This window comes from Triticum urartu, chromosome 2A (assembly GCF_056163025.1).
Source record: "Triticum urartu cultivar PI428250 chromosome 2A, HENAU_Tu73, whole genome shotgun sequence".
Lineage (NCBI taxonomy): Eukaryota > Viridiplantae > Streptophyta > Magnoliopsida > Poales > Poaceae > Triticum > Triticum urartu.
The window spans coordinates 36,171,404-36,189,273 of NC_141874.1; the positions used below are offsets into that span (position 1 = coordinate 36,171,404).

At 43.4% G+C, this 17,870-nt stretch overlaps 3 pseudogenes; all 3 read left to right on the forward strand.

Moving 5' to 3' along the window:
* Positions 1 to 10,520: 10,520 nt before the first annotated feature.
* On the forward strand, positions 10,521 to 11,216 carry LOC125535534 (protein DMP10 pseudogene; annotated as a pseudogene).
* A 1,608-nt stretch (positions 11,217 to 12,824) lies between these two features.
* LOC125540778 (protein DMP10 pseudogene) lies at positions 12,825 to 13,525 on the forward strand (annotated as a pseudogene).
* Positions 13,526 to 16,434: 2,909 nt separating this feature from the next.
* On the forward strand, positions 16,435 to 17,473 carry LOC125534765 (L-type lectin-domain containing receptor kinase IX.1-like; annotated as a pseudogene).
* Positions 17,474 to 17,870: the final 397 nt, after the last annotated feature.

Here is a 17,870-nt window from a genome sequence, read left to right on the forward strand (position 1 = left end):
ATAGCTTCATGTTATATTACTACGGACTCTTGAATAGATCGATCAGAAAGGATAACTTTGAGCTAGTTTCATACCCTAAAATAATCTCTTCGTTTGTTCTCCTCTATTAGTGACTTTGGAGTGACTCTTTGTTGCATGTTGAAGGACAGTTATATGATGCAATTATGTTATTATTGTTGAGAAAACTTGTACTAGTGAAAGTATGAACCATATGCCTTGTTTCGAAGCATTGCAATACCGTTTGTGCTCACTTTTATCATTAGTTACCTTGTTATTTTTATATTTTCAGATTACAAAAACCTATATCTACGATCCCTATTGCACTTGTATCACCATCTCTTCGCTGAACTTGTGCACCTATACAATTTACCATTGTATTGGATGTGTTGGGACACAAGAGACTCTTTGTTATTTGGTTGCAGGGTTGTTTGAGAGAGACCATCTTCATCCTATGCCTCCCACGGATTGATAAATTTTAGGTCATCCACTTGAGGGAAATTTGCTACTGTCCTACAAACCACTGCACTTGGAGGCCCAACAACATCTACAAGAAGAAGGTTGTGTAGTAGACATCAGTAGCACACAAAGTGCTCCTCCGGTATTCAGGAGTTGCATGATCTCATAGTCATAGGAACATGTATAAGTTATGGAGAAAGCAATAGCAACAAACTAAACGATCATCGTGCTAAGCTAACGGATGGGTCAAGTCAATCACATCATTCTCTAATGATGTGATCCCATTAATCAAATGACAACTCATGTCTATGGTTAGGAAACATAACCATCATTGATTCAACGAGCTAGTCAAGTAGAGGCATACTAGTGACATTCTGTTTGTCTATGTATTCACACATGTACTAAGTTTCCGGTTAATACAATTCTAGCATGAATAATAAACATTTATCATGATATAAGGAAATATAAATAACTACTTTATTATTGCCTCTAGGGCATATTTCCTTCACCTTGTTGGTTCCATCCCAGGTCACTTCGGGCAACCCATGATGCATGCAAGGGGATTCCACAAGACTTGGCATACAAGACAATGACTCCTCTCCATCGACGTAGCCGACTAGGAGTTTTGTTATCCTAGGCGTATGATACATTATATAAGTCGAGGCTTGGCTAGTCGATAGATCATTAGAATCTCAACACATCCTAGAGATGAAACTACTCTCATACACAAACAATCTCGTGGTAGATCAACATGTACTATATAACCCCTCAACCAGCACAATGAAAGCATGTTGTACGGTATTATCTCTTCGAGAGAGCCCAAACCTGGGTAAAATTTGTGTCTCTATTACCATCACACCAAGGCTACCAGCTCCATACCCACTATCCGAGATCTTCTGGATTTGACTCTATCATGGGCGGCCCATACAGGCCCATCTGTGTAGTGGCAGCGGTGTGATGAAAGATTAGAGATAGGTTCTGGCGCGATCTACATGCCTGAACGAATTTTCATCTTCTGCTCCAACTCGGCTGTTTACTTGGGCCAAGTCGAGGACTAAACCCCATGTCTGATCTGTCAGAGATCTGTGGCCGTCTTTATCAATATCAATTTTGATCTCAATCAAGATCATGGGGAAATTCGTCCATGGGGCTCGGAGGCTCAACATCAACATTGCCCTTGTACGACTTTGCTATTTTTTGGGCAGCGGATTAGTTTTCGCCCTGCCCTCCTCTTTGAGCGTTGCTTTGACAATTCCTTTGGTCAAATCGTCCGGAATTGAGTCTACAACAACCCATAAAATTTTATCGCATTCCTATGACAGAATCTCTGGCAATCGCCGAATATACCAAGGCCCTATCAGATCTGCATAGAAATCCGCCCAGGATCGGGGCGAGGAGTCCAGCAGTCAGCTCACACATCCTTTGGAAGATACAATAATTCATATCATACGGAATTGTTATGTTGACAAGCCCTTAAAATTTTAGCTCAATCCGACAACTCAAACTCCGAGGGCGGCCCAAGCAGTCCATCAAGTTTATGCTTCTAAGGTATTGTGTTTTGTTCTAAAAAACGTGCCTGCAAATTTGGAGCCTTTTCTGAGGTGCTCTTCACCGTGCACCAGTGTCAAACCGGTCCGACCTTGTTGCTCTACAGATGTCGACCTGCGCCAGCATCTCCGCGCCGTCCCTTCGTCTAGACAAGATCAATCACGTCACATTGCCACCTCGGAAAAGGCTCACAGCGTCCGTGGGTCAGGCGCACCGGCATCGCCACGCCGTTACTTCTTCAAGACGACGTCGAGTGCGTTATGAATTTCGGCCTACATCGGCATCACCGCGCCGTCGGTTCAAACTCCATGTTACCAACTATTGACAGATGATGTTGTGGGAGAAACTAAAAACTAAGGTGACTTTTCTTTTCTGCCAATCTTCTTTGGTTCTTAATGCTCCAGTTTGGGAAAGTCATTAATTGTTTAAGAACATATTATGTGCCAAGGTTTTCATTTGATGTTCCTTGCCGGAATGTTTCTTTTAGGCTCAAATAGTTGTTAATTAAACAACTAGAAAGTACAAGGGGCAACCAATAGTTGTATGAGTAGTCCATTTGAAATATGAGAATCTGTAGGTAGCTTGACCTGATCAAACTGAGGTGCACTCATTCTAAACTAATTATATCAACTTTATGCATTTCATTCTCTATTGACTTTTGGGTGACCCCGGGCACCCGGACCCAGCCGAACCTAGCGGCCATCTCTCTGGTGCCTCCGGGCACCCGGACTACTAGCAAGGGAAAAAAATTCGGAGTCTTCTTCTTCCAATGAAACCTAACACGGATTGGGAGAAAGGTGTATGGAAAAGTTTTCATTCCTCCGAATACGAAATCACAGCAACCCATCCTAATAGTACAAATGTTCCTAAGACTCAAAAAGAAACCGACAAACTTTCCGAGTCGCCGAAGAACACCGTCTATTTCCCTTTTTGTATCGATGGGGCTCCCGACGTCTGTAGACACCATAGAGAAGCCATTGTCCTGAGATAAACATAGCAACCGACATTAGTTCTCGCAAATTGTATTGTGATCAACACCAAAATTATAATTGAGTAGCAATTGCACTTTCATCTAGGTTTTCACCCCAGAGCTCGAAACTAGGTGCTCGAGTAGCACCACCATTGATATCCTTTATGTGTTGTCGCCATCTCTTTTGCATGATCCCAGCAGCTACACGCGATACGTATCTTCTGCCACTGCACAATCATTCCTATGCGTCAAGCCGCTGTCCATAGTTCACATCTCCGTGCCGAAGTCAACCACCGGATCGAGTAGAAACTCTCACATGGACCACTCGACAGCCCCTGCAATCTGCTTCTGCCCGCCGCGGGCTGTAGTGATCAACAAGGACCAAGCCCAATGGTGTCTCCCTACTGTCCGTCCAGCTGCCGCATTAGCAGCCGCCAGGTAACCCATAGACCTGATTTCACATCATTACCTTCCTGAGAGAAGACCTCCATAGCCATTCTTTTTTGGGGAGCCATACCAATTTAACGGGGTGGCTGCAAAGTACAATTAAACTACTCACGTCGGTTATAGTTAGTTGGCTTAAAATATACATCCACACGCTACTACGTATACGATACATCCTGGGATGCACCGTGAGATTCCTTTGACCTCGAGGAAGATAAAAAGAAAAACCATCGATGCATGTCGGGCTGTCATTCTAGCAGCCGCGATGATTGTTTTCCACCAACTTGGTTACATGTCTTGCATAGTATAAAATTTTCGTTCTTCAAGATCCCATGCTCACAGAGTTCTCCAGTACTTGGACGTACATAGATATATACATGTTCGCGGCTACAAGCTAGCAACCGCAGTTCTATTTGCATTGGATTCGTTGATCCATGGATGCATGCACGTGTGGACTGTAGACGTCTCCTTCGGCTTGAATGTTTCTTTCCCCTCTCCAGGCTCCAGCAGCCTTGAATAAGATCTACTGTGGCGATTATGCACCTAGCTTGGTTCGTCGACCAGCGGAAAAAAAAATATGAGACCGGGTCTATTTCTTCATCAAGTTCACATCATGCCATGTGTCTCTACAGATCTCATAACATTGTTATTCTCCAATATATACCCCTGATATTCTCTCCTTCAATATAATCATCGCCATGTCAAAATGGAGAAGAAACTTCTCCCCGGAGATTGAATGAACAACTTCTATCTCCACAAGATCAACATCGACCTAGATCTCCACAGTAACTTTTTTGCATCGGCTATAATGTCATTACTTAAGAACCACACTCATGTTGGTTATAGTTGCTTGTTTTAAATATACATCTACATCTACATCTATGATACATCTACGATACATCATGCAATGCACCGGGAGATTCCTCTGACCCAAGAGGATAAAAAACCATCGATGTCCGGCTGTCATTCTAGCATCTGCGATGATTGTTTTTCTCCCAGTTCGTTACTCTCGCTGATGAACCTGAAAACTGATATCACTTGATGTGATGGCGGCCCGATCTTTCGATGAGAGTGGGATAATTTTCGATTTGGTGAATTTTGACCTTGACGATCCGGCTATACCGTACCCGACGATATGCCTCGGCAATCGCTAAACCAATCTCCGATGGTTATTGACCTTGCCGTAGGCACGATCAATCTGAACAACGAGGTTCGAGTTCCTGCAAGCAACCGAAGAACCAGCAAGAACAAAGGTGAATTGCAACTGAAATTGCGGATGAAAAATTGAGTATACAAACTAGATGGAAAGTTGGGGTTCCACTGTGGATCTAATAAGACAGTAGTTCTACACGTCTCATAGATGCGAATTGTAGGGATGACTAGACAATACAATAAAACCCCAGTCTAAAACCAAACTTAACCTAGCTATTTATTAAAGCAAATGCCTCCTGGGGCTGATCCACGGGACACCGGTCCGTACGGCGGCCGAGTGCTGCACGTAGGAAGTAGTCAAATGGTGTTGGCCCACCATGACCCAAAACGTGGTGTCTCTTGGTCCATGCAACAAAAATCAATCGGCTTGGGTCTTGTGGCGTCTGCTTCCTGTACCATGGCATGCACGATGGATTGGATGGATGGTGCGGTGTGTGCATGCATGCAAGGACGGTTGAGAGCATGCATGCAAAGAGTGTTGTTCCATTTGGTTTAAAGGCTCCCCTTCAATTGATTGTTTAATCCCTTTGTTTCTGAGTACAATTAAATCAGAACATGAGTGTAACATCATATTCTCGTTAGCTAAATCATATGTACAAAGGAGCGATAGTATCTGGCCATTTATTTGTCTCGCTCGCGCTCTAGTAATAAGACCAGGTGGAATAACTGATCTAGGAGTCGCGGCGGGTGTAACAATAGAAGAGATGTCCTCATCATCACGTGATCCATTTGATGTATGTTTTGATGATCAACTTGCGAGTTTCGTGACCTCGTGAACTTATGCATAGGGGTTGGCACACGTTTTCGTCTTGACTCTCCGGTAGAAACTTTGCGGCGCTCTTTGAAGTTCTTTGTGTTGGTTAAATAGATGAATCTGAGATTGTGTGATGCATATCGTATAATCATACCCACGGATACTTGAGGTGACATCGGAGTATATACGTGACATTAGGGTTTTGTTTGATTTGTGTCTTAAGGTGTTATTCTAGTACGAATTCTATGATAGATTGAACGGAAAGAATAGCTTCATGTTATATTACTACGGACTCTTGAATAGATCGATCAGAAAGGATAACTTTGAGCTGGTTTCGTACCCTAAAATAATCTCTTCGTTTGTTCTCCTCTATTAGTGACTTTGGAGTGACTCTTTGTTGCATGTTGAAGGACAGTTATATGATGCAATTATGTTATTATTGTTGAGAAAACTTGCACTAGTGAAAGTATGAACCATATGCCTTGTTTCGAAGCATTGCAATACCGTTTGTGCTCACTTTTATCATTAGTTACCTTGTTACTTTTATATTTTCAGATTACAAAAACCTATATCTACGATCCCTATTGCACTTGTATCACCATCTCTTCGCTGAACTTGTGCACCTATACAATTTACCATTGTATTGGATGTGTTGGGACACAAGAGACTCTTTGTTATTTGGTTGCAGGGTTGTTTGAGAGAGACCATCTTCATCCTATGCCTCCCACGGATTGATAAATTTTAGGTCATCCACTTGAGGGAAATTTGCTACTGTCCTACAAACCACTGCACTTGGAGGCCCAACAACATCTACAAGAAGAAGGTTGTGTAGTAGACATCAGTAGCACACAAAGTGCTCCTCCGGTATTCAGGAGTTGCATGATCTCATAGTCATAGGAACATGTATAAGTTATGGAGAAAGCAATAGCAACAAACTAAACGATCATCGTGCTAAGCTAACGGATGGGTCAAGTCAATCACATCATTCTCTAATGATGTGATCCCATTAATCAAATGACAACTCATGTCTATGGTTAGGAAACATAACCATCATTGATTCAACGAGCTAGTCAAGTAGAGGCATACTAGTGACATTCTGTTTGTCTATGTATTCACACATGTACTAAGTTTCCGGTTAATACAATTCTAGCATGAATAATAAACATTTATCATGATATAAGGAAATATAAATAACTACTTTATTATTGCCTCTAGGGCATATTTCCTTCACCTTGTTGGTTCCATCCCAGGTCACTTCGGGCAACCCATGATGCATGCAAGGGGATTCCACAAGACTTGGCATACAAGACAATGACTCCTCTCCATCGACGTAGCCGACTAGGAGTTTTGTTATCCTAGGCGTATGATACATTATATAAGTCGAGGCTTGGCTAGTCGATAGATCATTAGAATCTCAACACATCCTAGAGATGAAACTACTCTCATACACAAACAATCTCGTGGTAGATCAACATGTACTATATAACCCCTCAACCAGCACAATGAAAGCATGTTGTATGGTATTATCTCTTCGAGAGAGCCCAAACCTGGGTAAAATTTGTGTCTCTATTACCATCACACCAAGGCTACCAGCTCCATACCCACTATCCGAGATCTTCTGGATTTGACTCTATCATGGGCGGCCCATACAGGCCCATCTGTGTAGTGGCAGCGGTGTGATGAAAGATTAGAGATAGGTTCTGGCGCGATCTACATGCCTGAACGAATTTTCATCTTCTGCTCCAACTCGGCTGTTTACTTGGGCCAAGTCGAGGACTAAACCCCATGTCTGATCTGTCAGAGATCTGTGGCCGTCTTTATCAATATCAATTTTGATCTCAACCAAGATCATGGGGAAATTCGTCCATGGGGCTCGGAGGCTCAACATCAACATTGTCCTTGCACGACTTTGCTATTTTTTGGGCAGCGGATTAGTTTTCGCCCTGCCCTCCTCTTTGAGCGTTGCTTTGACAATTCCTTTGGTCAAATCGTCCGGAATTGAGTCGACAACAACCCATAAAATTTTATCGCATTCCTATGACAGAATCTCTGGCAATCGCCGAATATACCGAGGCCCTATCAGATCTGCATAGAAATCCGCCCAGGATCGGGGCGAGGAGTCCGGCAGTCAGCTCACACATCCTTTGGAAGATACAATAATTCATATCATACGGAATTTTTATGTCGACAAGCCCTTAAAATTTTAGCTCAATCCGACAACTCAAACTCCGAGGGCGGCCCAAGCAGTCCATCAAGTTTATGCTTCTAAGGTATTGTGTTTTGTTCTAAAAAACGTGCCTGCAAATTTGGAGCCTTTTCTAAGGTGCTCTTCACCGTGCACCAGTGTCAAACCGGTCCGACCTTGTTGCTCTACAGATGTCGACCTGCGCCAGCATCTCCGCGCCGTCCCTTCATCTAGACAAGATCAATCACGTCACATTGCCACCTCGGAAAAGGCTCACAGCGTCCGTGGGTCAGGCGCACCGGCATCGCCACGCCGTTACTTCTTCAAGACGACGTCGAGTGCGTTATGAATTTCGGCCTACATCGGCATCACCGCGCCGTCGGTTCAAACTCCATGTTATCAACTATTGACAGATGATGTTGTGGGAGAAACTAAAAACTAAGGTGACTTTTCTTTTCTGCCAATCTTCTTTGGTTCTTAATGCTCCAGTTTGGGAAAGTCATTAATTGTTTAAGAACATATTATGTGCCAAGGTTTTCATTTGATGTTCCTTGCCGGAATGTTTCTTTTAGGCTCAAATAGTTGTTAATTAAACAACTAGAAAGTACAAGGGGCAACCAATAGTTGTATGAGCAGTCCATTTGAAATATGAGAATCTGTAGGTAGCTTGACCTGATCAAACTGAGGTGCACTCATTCTAAACTAATTATATCAACTTTATGCATTTCATTCTCTATTGACTTTTGGGTGACCCCGGGCACCCGGACCCAGCCGAACCTAGCGGCCATCTCTCTGGTGCCTCCGGGCACCCGGACTACTAGCAAGGGAAAAAATTCGGAGTCTTCTTCTTCCAATGAAACCTAACACGGATTGGGAGAAAGGTGTATGGAAAAGTTTTCAGTCCTCCGAATACGAAATCACAGCAACCCATCCTAATAGTACAAATGTTCCTAAGACTCAAAAAGAAACCGACAAACTTTCCGAGTCGCCGAAGAACACCGTCTATTTCCCTTTTTGTATCGATGGGCTCCCGACGTCTGTAGACACCATAGAGAAGCCATTGTCCTGAGATAAACATAGCAACCGACATTAGTTCTCGCAAATTGTATTGTGATCAACACCAAAATTATAATTGAGTGGCAATTGCACTTTCATCTAGGTTTTCACCCCAGAGCTCGAAACTAGGTGCTCGAGTAGCACCACCATTGATATCCTTTATGTGTTGTCGCCATCTCTTTTGCATGATCCCAGCAGCTACACGCGATACGTATCTTCTGCCGCTGCACAATCATTCCTATGCGTCAAGCCGCTGTCCATAGTTCACATCTCCGTGCCGAAGTCAACCACCGGATCGAGTAGAAACTCTCACATGGACCACTCGACAGCCCCTGCAATCTGCTTCTGCCCGCCGCGGGCTGTAGTGATCAACAAGGACCAAGCCCAATGGTGTCTCCCTACTGTCCGTCCAGCTGCCGCATTAGCAGCCGCCAGGTAACCCATAGACCTGATTTCACATCATTACCTTCCTGAGAGAAGACCTCCATAGCCATTCTTTTTTGGGGAGCCATACCAATTTAACGGGGTGGCTGCAAAGTACAATTAAACTACTCACGTCGGTTAGAGTTAGTTGGCTTAAAATATACATCCACACGCTACTACGTATACGATACATCCTGGGATGCACCGTGAGATTCCTTTGACCTCGAGGAAGATAAAAAGAAAAACCATCGATGCATGTCGGGCTGTCATTCTAGCAGCCGCGATGATTGTTTTCCACCAACTTGGTTACATGTCTTGCATAGTATAAAATTTTCGTTCTTCAAGATCCCATGCTCACAGAGTTCTCCAGTACTTGGACGTACATAGATATATACATGTTCGCGGCTACAAGCTAGCAACCGCAGTTTTATTTGCATTGGATTCGTTGATCCATGCATGCATGCACGTGTGGACTGTAGACGTCTCCTTCGGCTTGAATGTTTCTTTCCCCTCTCCAGGCTCCAGCAGCCTTGAATAAGATCTACTGTGGCGACTATGCACCTAGCTTGGTTCGTCGACCAGCGGAAAAAAAATATGAGACCGGGTCTATTTCTTCATCAAGTTCACAACATGCCATGTGTCTCTACAGATCTCATAACATTGTTATTCTCCAATATATACCCCTGATATTCTCTCCTTCAATATAATCATCGCCATGTCAAAATGGAGAAGAAACTTCTCCCCGGAGATTGAATGAACAACTTCTATCTCCACAAGATCAACATCGACCTAGATCTCCACAGTAACTTTTTTGCATCGGCTATAATGTCATTACTTAAGAACCACACTCATGTTGGTTATAGTTGCTTGTTTTAAATATACATCTACATCTACATCTACGATACATCTACGATACATCATGCAATGCACCGGGAGATTCCTCTGACCCAAGAGGATAAAAAACCATCGATGTCCGGCTGTCATTCTAGCATATGCCAGTGTAAGTTTAATTTTGTGTTCGTTCAACGTCCAGTAGTTGCAGAGTTGTCCATGTACGCGCGTAAGTACGTATGTATATACATGCCGGCGGCTCCAACAGACACTACGAGCAGCCTGCAGCCGCAGTTGTATTTCCATTTGATTCGAGGTTACATGTATGCACATGGGGTGGACGTCCTTCTATAAATGCATGCACGTGGGGTAGACGTCTCTCTCATATTCTCATGCCATATGCCATACATGTCTACTCAGCACCAGTGGATTCAGCAAACATAACTATGGCAGAACGCACTATTTTTTTTTCAGTGGTTCAAACCAAGGCATACGTGCATGCAGGTGTACCGAGCTTGGACTTTGGACTTTGGAATCATCCGCATCGGATTAATTTGCCTATATAACTGCAAGTTGAACATTCCTTAGGACACGAGCACCCCCCCCCCCCCCCCCCCAACCAAGCACAGTACGTACTTACAATGGCATCTTCTTCTTCTTCTTCTTCTTCTGGGTCATCCACGGCGAACCAGATAATTCCACCAATCAACAACGATGACAGTGAGATAGGAGCTACCGGCACTGCAGCGCCAACGCCTACCCTGAACAAGGTCATGTCGAGCGTCGCGAACCTTGCACAGCTCCTGCCCACGGGCACGGTGCTGACGTACCAGGCGTTGGCCCCGTCATTCACCAACTACGGCAAGTGCGAGGCCTCCAACCAGTGGCTCACCACGGCGCTGGTTGCTGTCCTCGCCTCCGCCTGCCTCTTCTTCTCCTTCACCGACAGCGTCGTGGGTCGCCACGACGGAAAACTATATTACGGCTTCGCCACATTGCGTGGCTTCAACGTGTTCAACTTCTCCAGCGAGGAGGAGAAGCAGGAGTGGAATGATCTCTACCAATTCCGGAGGCTCCGCCTTCAGCCACTGGACTTTGTGCATGCCTTCTTCACGGCAGTGGTTTTCCTCATAATGGCGTTCAGCGATGTGGGGCTGCAAAACTGCTTCTTCCCGGATGGCAGCAGGAACACACAACAGCTGCTCAAGAACCTGCCACTGGGAATGGCGTTTCTGTCCAGCTTTGTGTTCATCATCTTCCCCACCAAAAGGAAGGGCATCGGATTCAATAACACGGCTCCTCGCCAGAAGGTCGTCCATCCCTTGAACAAAGTTTGATACCAAGAATTTGAAGAACAAAAGATCAGTGAAAGCGTATTTAGTTGCCACCCATGTTAGACTAAGTGTTCATAAATTTTATGCTGCCATATAATATGATGGGGTGGATGTTACAATCATTTGTTTTTGTACTGGTAGGGTTTGCTATCAACTTTTTCGCTCCAAAGTGTGTGTATGTGGGTTTCTTAATACTGTGTGAATTCACTATTTTCTTCCCGCATCATCAACTTGTTCAACTTCCAGTCTCTTGTTTGTTGTAACCAGACAATGTAGTTCTATTATGTCATAGTAATGAAAGTCACCAGAGAAACACATGAAGTTTTGCAAGTATATATATTGTATGTCATAGTTTCGTATAAACAAATAGTTTTTCTTCCAAAAAAGATCAATTGTACAAGTTATGTAGTAAGCATCCCAACCTCCTAGGACTATCACAACCATCCATTCACTTTGTTTGCTTTAAGATCGATGTTGTTATTTTACAAAAATGATCATGAACTAAATCCAGTTTGCCTCAAGAGTTCTCTCCTATTTTGCAACACAACACTTCTTCCTTACCTGTCTTCATCATACCCCCACTTCATTTTACAATTATTAACATAATTGTATAAATAATTGTATAAATTAATTAGTACATAAATTTAGGATAAGTATTTAAATTAATTGGGAAGAACCCTACATATAAGATAACTACACAAAAAATAATAATTGTATGTGCAAATACATGTTCCGCTTGTGTAAAACAAAAAAATTGAATATGTGTATTTCTAGTACATACGTAACAACCAACGTCCAACCTTTGATTGCATGGTAGGAGAATGGGTGTACCCCAAGCCACAAGAGCAAACTCCAGATTTGCCGCTTTGGTTTCTCATTAATGTGAACTATTTTCCAATCAGAGGTGACATTACGTCTGGCGAGGCCTGTTTCAGTGTTGAGCTTCGTGACTCCAATCTCATACACATTGTGTGAGTGCGTCCATGTGATGGTGTGGTGTGAGTGCGTTTGTGTTGTACTTGGTGTTCCTAGAAAAATTATATCCTTGTCGCCACAAGTTTTTTACAGTTCCAAAATTTTCACGGACCCGTGGTTTCTCACTTCCAAAATTATATCCTGTGGTTTCCAAAATTATATCCTTGTCGCCACAAGTTTTCTACAGTTCCAAAATGCATGGCCTCTTTTGTTCTGTTATGCTTTGAACAATAATAATTTTATTCGTATTTTTATGTGCGATGTAATTTGGAACGGAGTAGATCTACGGAGGAAATTAACTTGAGTAAAAAGTGGCGCACTTAAGTACGAGCAGATGACTAGCCACTAGTTCTCCTTCCTCACCTTCCTGGAAGAAAGACTTACAGAGCATATATTACCAATTAAATTCACGTGCTGGCTGCTAACTACATTAATCAAAACTAGCTAGAGAGTTGAAGTCCAGGTACATGCACTCACGTAGAGCCCTTCAGCATGCAGCAATACCAAGTAAGACTAATCAACGCGCCAACCTAGCTAACTTGGACATTGGAATCATTCGCATAGGATTTCTGTGTCTATATAAACAGCTACTTGTCGATCAGCATGGAGTACGTATTCCTACTTTCCTAGCTAGCACAGTAAGTACAATGGCCTCTTCTTTTTCATCGTCATCCATGGCGGTCCAGATACATCCACTGACCAAAGAGGACGACGGTGAGATAACAGCCGCCGGCACAGCACCGCCAATGACTACCAAGGGGCCTGCACCGGCCACGGTCATGTCGAGCGTCGCGAACCTGGCGCAGCTCCTGCCGACGGGCACGGTGCTAGCCTACCAGGCACTGTCCCCGTCCTTCACCAACCATGGCAAGTGTGAGACCTCCAACCAGTGGCTCACTGGGATGCTGGTCGCTGTCCTTGCCTCCGCGTGCCTCTTCTTCTCCTTCACAGATAGCATCGTCGGTCGCCGCGATGGAAAGCTATATTACGGCTTTGCCACACCGCATGGCTTCAATGTGTTCAACTTCTCCAGCGAGGAGGAGAAGCAGGAGTGGCACGATCTTGATCAATTCCGGAGGCTCCGCCTCCGGCCGCTGGACTTCATGCACGCCTTCTTCGCGGCTGTGGTTTTCCTCACGGTGGCGTTCAGCGACGTTGGGCTGCAGAACTGCTTCTTCCCGGACGCCAACAGGAACACCGAAGAGCTGCTCAAGAATCTGCCAATGGGCATGGCGTTTCTGTCCAGCTTTGTGTTCATCATCTTCCCCACCAAGAGGAAGGGCATTGGATTCTCTGACAACGCTCCTCCCCAGAAGGTCGTCCATCCCTTAAATTGATTAAGTTTGATTACCAATCATTCGAAGTTGCTAGGCATGTTTATGAATACTTCCAGAAATTGATTGAAAAAAATTTAAATTCCACAGGAAATTTGTACTCAATCGGATTTGACGACACCGCTCCTCTCAGGAGTAGAAGGGGCTTGATTGTATCTTAATCGGAGAAAATCATGTACTTTGTGAAGTATACATGTTCATTGTCTGCCATGGTTGTCTTGTAAACAAAGAAATATTTTATGTCCAAAGCAAGTGTAAAATTACATATGTGCCGTGTGTCCCTTTTTTGCTTTAAGATCAGTGTTCTTATTTGTTCTTTTTGAGTGGAAATAATACAAGGACTAAACTCATCAAGTAATGTTTGTATCCACATCACATCTGCCATGGCATTGGCTATATACCTGCATTTTACTTCTGTGCTAGACCTCGAGAGAGTGGCCTGTTTGAGTGACATGCATCACACGTTTGATTAATTTGGAACTCACAAAATAAGTTTGTTTATTGTTGCTAACATCTTGCTTAATCATGGTTAATGAAGAATGTGCTAGGCTGTCGTGTCAATGCACCGAAGATGGGTTAATTGCACCGAATGCGCCCTTCTTGCTCGAACGGAAAGAGGTGGACACGTTTGATAGAAGCTAAAGCGCAATGTTATTTATTTATTTTGCAACGGAGGCACAATACTATTCTTGATCGGAAAAACAGTTCCTGTGCAATGCCAAATCTCTGTGTTGCAAAGCCGATGTGCATTATCTCACAAAAAAAAGAAGCTGATGTGCATTTTGCTGCTCAGGCTCACGATGTCATGCTCACTAGTGGCTAGCCACAACTTTAGTTGGTGGCACCCCATTTCCAATCAGTGCCACCACTATATTTTTCAAATAGTGGTGGTGTTTGCATATTTGGCACGACAACTTTGTAAGGATAGTGCTGGCATTGGTTTTTTAACACGTCATAAATTGGTGGGCCCAGCTGTACTAACCAGTTAGTAGGTAGTGGTGCCGTTAGATTTGTATGAACATCATAGGTAATTAGTCTAGTGCTGGCGTATAGGGGGGGGGGGGGGGGGGGGGGCATTGCACACGACTCCGAAATCATCGGCGATAGGTCCTCCGGTCACTCACGCGGGACAAAAAGAGCACGTGTGCGATCGGGTGAGTCATCATAAACAATTATACGGGACAAATCATGTGATATGTTCTTAGCAACACGCACGGTGCCTAGAAGAAACTGTATGGCTTAGGCATGCCCATCACACACACTTTTATGTGGAAACGTTTGTGCAAGATGGCCTAACGCAAACACTTGTCGAGCGGAAGTCGTGTGTGATTATTCATAGATCCAACATGCCTACTTTCCAGTAATTGTGTATCGATGTAATGGAGACCTTTTGGTTTTCATACCATATTGACATTATGCACCGACTAGTTCATCAAAAAATCCAAGGGATAATTTGTTTTATACCATTAGTTGTGGCCCCCTCGCAGGATTGCCCCTAGTTTGTGAAAACACGTGGTCTTGCCTGACTCACTTTGGGCTCTTATGCTTTTTCCCTTTGACCGTTTGACCTCACTTTGAAAACTTCATAGCTAATTCATACTAAATCAAAAAAATGCAAATCAAAAAAAGTTGGTGGCAAAGAATGATAAAAGTTTTAAGAGCTTGCCAAGTTTCATTAGGGAATGGCATTTGTGGAAGTCATGGCAAAAATAAAACAATCTATTTTCGAGTGTTGGTTGTTTTTTTGCGACGACTTCCACGAATGTGATTTCCTGATGAGACTTGGCAAGCACTTAAAATATTCATCATTCTTTGCCACCAACTTTTTTGAATTTTTTGAAATTTTTTAGATTTTACTATTCATGATGGTATCATAAGAGCTAAAACTCGGATGGACACTTACCAACACTTTCGTCATGAATGCAAGTGACATTGACATACAGGTGATATTTTTTTCAAACATTTTCGTATCTTATCTGCATTTTTCTGATTTAGCATGAATTAGTTATATGAAGTTTTCAAAGTGACAGTCAAATGGAAAAAGCACAAGACACCAAAGTGGGTGGGGCAAGACCACGTGTTTTCAGAAACTAGGAGCAATCCTGACGAGGGGGACACAACTGAGGGTATACCAATTATCCCAAAATCCAAACTTGACGGAGAATGTCGAGCAATAAATTTCAACTTGTTCCATTCATCCACACATCAAATTGTTGATATAGGGACAAAATCAAGCTAACAAATTTAAACAAATCATACATGTAATTTATGAGATAATGTATACACGTGCATATATTACTTACAATATATGAAAATTTGAGATGAATGCGAAAATAAAGTAAATATCTTACCTTTTCTTTCTATAGTTTGTACTTTTAACACAAAAAATTGTACATAAACTACATATTCTTTTCCATATTTTAAATTTTACAGCCATAACATTTAGTTCGCCGAAATTGACAAGGGAGCAAAGTCCTCCGGAACATGATGATTTAGAGGGTTTAGTGAGACTAAATAAAAATCGAGGAAAATATGAGCCAAACCAATGTTTCACTAGGAATTTTTTTGGAATTTTTATATTATTTCGAATTTTGTGGAGGATGAATTGTTATAATTATAATTATATTGAAATAGTATGTTTCTGTCAAAAGGCTTAACCAATTAGCACCATTAACTGATTCTTATTTTCCTAACAGCTCCATCCCCTGCCAAGACAAATATGTATCGCGTATAGTTTTGTTTGCCGGTCTCCTGTCCACTGTTCACGTTCTTCTCTATAGTATTGTTATGCACAATGGAAGACGGTGTCCGGATGAAAAATTTTGCAGGGTAAACACATAATCATGATTTGATTTAAATGTTCAATTAAACTGAAAAATGCCACTTGATCTAATCCTTTCTGTTAATTAATCATGTTTTCCAATCACCGGGAATTGTCATACTCTGAGCTAATAGTGGCAAAAGATAACTTCTCCAAGGATATGAAAACCGGCAAGGGATCTTTTGGCAAGGTGTATAGAGGGCGGCTAACAGTGACAGACCTAGGGGCGGTGGTGGTGAAGGGGATGCGGCAGCTGACGTCGAGGTGGAATCAGTAGAACTATGTGCAGCAGATCGAGACCTCGTGTCAGCTGCGCCACAAGAACCTCTTGTTACTCATTGGTTGGTGCGACGAGAATGGAAGGTTGTTGCTTGTCTATGAGCTCGAACCCAATGGTAGCATGAACGACCATCTCCATGGCAGCGGCTGCAGGGGGGACGTTGACACTGCGACAGAGGTACAATATCCTTCTCGGCATCGCAACCACCATCGAGTACCTCCACAATGGCGCCTATGACTCGGCCGTGGGGTAGATGCTACACCGGGACATCAAGCCTAGCAACGTGATGCTGGGTGAGGGCTTCGATGCTAAGCTCGGTGACTTCAGGCTCGTGTGGCAAGTCAGCTACCACGATGGCGTATGTACTCCTTGTATCACCATGATTGGGAGCATGGACTACATGGACCCCCAGTACATCGAGACCGGCACGCTGAGCCCCGCCTCTGATATACATAGCCTTGGGTTGGTTCCGTTGGAGGTGGCCACCGGTGTGAGACCGATCGTCCCAAGAAGGGTAGCGCACCGAAACACCCTCATCGCCGCCATCAGGGAGTTTTATAGCAAGAAAGCCATCCTTGAGATTGTAGATGAGCGGATGAGAGGGGAGTTGAAGTAGTGGTAGTGGCAGATGGAGCGTGTCATGATAACTAGGCTGATGTGTGTCGTGCAAGAGTGTGACAAGCGCCCATCCATCAAAGATGTCATCAACTTGCTCCCCAATCATGAACAATCTCTAACATCCATTTGGTACATGAAAGATTCTTCAATGAGGACAAATGATCGATGTCGTTCCATACTAACTAGCAAGGTTGGCTTCGCAAATGCAAGGGCATCGTCATTAGCGTATTGAACAGTTCCATGACATAAATTTATGTACCCAGAGGTGCTAAAGATTTGGAACTTTAAATCGTATGGCTCTATAGCCATGTAAAGTTCTATACTTGTTATTGCCATGTCATTGTAACAATAAGTCTTTTTTTCTTGAATAAAGTTCCAAGACCTACCATATGAAACTAGTTGCTGACAGTAACTGGTTGCTTGATGATGCTCACGTTAAGGTCATTATTTTCACCTACATGGATTTTGGTCTTTTGATGCACATCGTCTCTCTTGTTACCTCCTAGATGATGTGTGTTCGTCTTCGGCATCAGTATGAGCCTTACAGGGAGGCAATATTCCTTGACATTCTAAGCATGATGGTGTCCTGGACCGGCGGTACTTACCATGTAGACTCCAGGCAAGGTGGG